The sequence below is a fragment of the Leptonychotes weddellii genome, unplaced genomic scaffold (genome assembly GCF_054177405.1).
Source record: "Leptonychotes weddellii isolate Sample4059 unplaced genomic scaffold, ASM5417740v2 HiC_scaffold_15029, whole genome shotgun sequence".
In the NCBI taxonomy this organism is placed as follows: domain Eukaryota; kingdom Metazoa; phylum Chordata; class Mammalia; order Carnivora; family Phocidae; genus Leptonychotes; species Leptonychotes weddellii.
The window spans coordinates 2065-4574 of NW_027731566.1; the positions used below are offsets into that span (position 1 = coordinate 2065).

The 2510-nt window shown below is 35.3% G+C and overlaps 1 non-coding gene across 1 annotated transcript; it reads right to left on the reverse strand.

The window, feature by feature from the left end:
- Window positions 1-579: 579 nt before the first annotated feature.
- Window positions 580-701, reverse strand: LOC115940720 (small nucleolar RNA SNORA20). Its single transcript, XR_004075453.1, has one exon. It is a non-coding gene; the product is annotated as a small nucleolar RNA SNORA20 (small nucleolar RNA).
- Window positions 702-2510: the final 1809 nt, after the last annotated feature.

A 2510-nucleotide genomic window follows, 5' to 3' on the forward strand; every position in this document is an offset into this window, starting at 1 on the left:
GGAGTTTGGGGCAGCATTAACTGCCAGTGTGTTAGGAATAATAAGAAAAGATCTTGCAAACTCCGCAATAGCAAGCTGTTTTTGAGACCCCATGCTGGTTGTTTAGTTTTCAAGGTACATGGAAGGGGCTGCTTCTACAGCATCCCCACTTGGAACCAATCCCAAAGAGCATCATGTAAAGAGTGCTTCATCTCATCACATGTGAAACCATTTGCCCCACATAAGATAATTGGTGCAGATGTATGAGTCTTAGTGCTATTTTAAAAAATAAAGTGAAATTCTTAAATCAACATTTTTTTTAAAGGTTTTATTTATTTGAGAGAGAGAATGAGATAGAGAGAGAGAGCATGAGAAGGGGGAGGGTCGGAGGGAGAAGCAGACCGCCCGCCGAGCAGGGACCCCGATGCGGGACTCGATCCCAGGACTCCAGGATCATGACCTGAGCTGAAGGCAGTCACCCAACCAACTGAGCCACCCAGGTGCCCTTAAATCAACATTTTTATAAAATCAGTCTATATAGAAATTCACCATAATCACCTTGACTGAATCCTGCTTACATAGTTCATTCAGACATAAAATCAATATCTGGACTTCACAGAAGAGATGAAATTGTTACTCCAACTCCATTTACAACAGCCTATTGTTCTCTCCCATGTGTATAACTGCTTACTAAAAGACTAGAGCAGCAAATCAATGTAAAGGGACAAAATAAACTTTAACAAGAGACAAAGAAGGACACATAATAATAAGGGGGACAATCTAATAAGATATAACAATTGTAAATATATATGTACCCAACATGAGAGCACCCAAATACATAAAACAATTAATGGTTAACATAAAAGAACTAATCAATAGTAATACAATAATAGTGGGGGACTTTAACACCTCACTTACATCAATGGATGTGAATTGATCATCCAAACCAAAAATCAACAAGGAAAGAGTGGCTTTGAATGACACATTGGACTAGATAGATTTAACTGGTATATTCAGGAAATTCCATCCTAAAACAGTAGAATACACATCCTTTTCAAGTGCAGATGAAACAATATTCAGAACATATCACATATTAAACCATGAAACAAGTTGCAACAAATTAAAAAATAGTGAAGTTATATTATGAATCTTTTCTGATAACAACTCTATGAAACTAGAAATAAACCACAAGAAAAATCTGAAAATCTGAAAATAGCACAAATACATTAAGGTTACATAACATGCTAGTAAACAATGAATGGGTCAACCAAGAAATCAAAGAAGAAATCAAAAAGTACATGGCGAGAAATGAAAAAACTACATGGTCCTGAATCTTTGTGATACAGTCAAAGTTATTTTAAGAGGGAAATTTATAGCAACATAGGCCTACCTCAAAATGCAAGAAAAATCTCAAATAAACAACATAACCTTATACCTAAAGGAGCTAGAAAAAGAAGGACAAAAGCCAAAACCAGCAGAAGGAAGGAAATAATAAAGATGACAGCAGGAATAAATGATACAGAAATTTTTTAGTTTCTTTCCGTTTTTTTAAAACAAAACAAAACATAATAGAACAGATCAATGAGACCAGGAGCTGGTTCTTTGAAAAATCAACAAAATTGGGGTACCTGTGTGGCTCAGTCGGTTAAGTGTCTGCCTTCAGCTCAAGTCATGATCCCAGGTTCCTGGGATCGAGCCCCGCATCAGACTCCTTGCTCAGTGGGGAGCCTGCTTCTCTCTCTGCCTATGCTACTCCCCCTGCTCATGCTCTCTCTCTCTGTCAGATAAACAAAATCTTAAAAAAAAAATCAAAAAAATTGATAAACCTTTACCAGACTAATCAGAGAGAGAGAGAACTCAAATAAACAAAACCACAAATGAAAGAGGAGAAATAACAACTGACACCATAAAAATACAAATGATTGTAAGAGAATGTTATGAAAAATTATATGTCAATAAACTGGAAAACCTAGAAGAACTGGATAAATTCCTAGAAACAGATAACCTAAAATAATGAAGCAAGAAGAAATAGACAATTTGAACAGACTGATTATCAGCAATGAAATTGAATCAGTAATCAATAAACTCCCAACAAACAAAAGTCCAGGACCAAACAGCTTCACAAGCAAATTCTACCAAATATTAAAAGAGTTAATACCTATTCTCAAACTATCCCCAAAAATAGAAGAGAAAGGAAAACTTTCACATTCATTCTATGAGGCCAGCATTGCCTGATAACAAAACCAGATAAAGACACCACAAAAAAGAAAATTGACCAATATCTCTGATGAACATACATGCAACAATTCCCAACAAAATATTAGCAAACAGAATCCCAGAACACATTTAAAAATATCATTCACCACGATCAAGTGGAATTTATTCCCAGGATGCAAGTGTGGGTCAATATTTGCAAATCAATCAAGATGATACATCACATCAGTAAGAGAAAAGATAAAAATCATATGATCATTTCAATAGATGCAGAAAAAGCATATGACAAAGTACAACATCCATTCATGATAAAAATT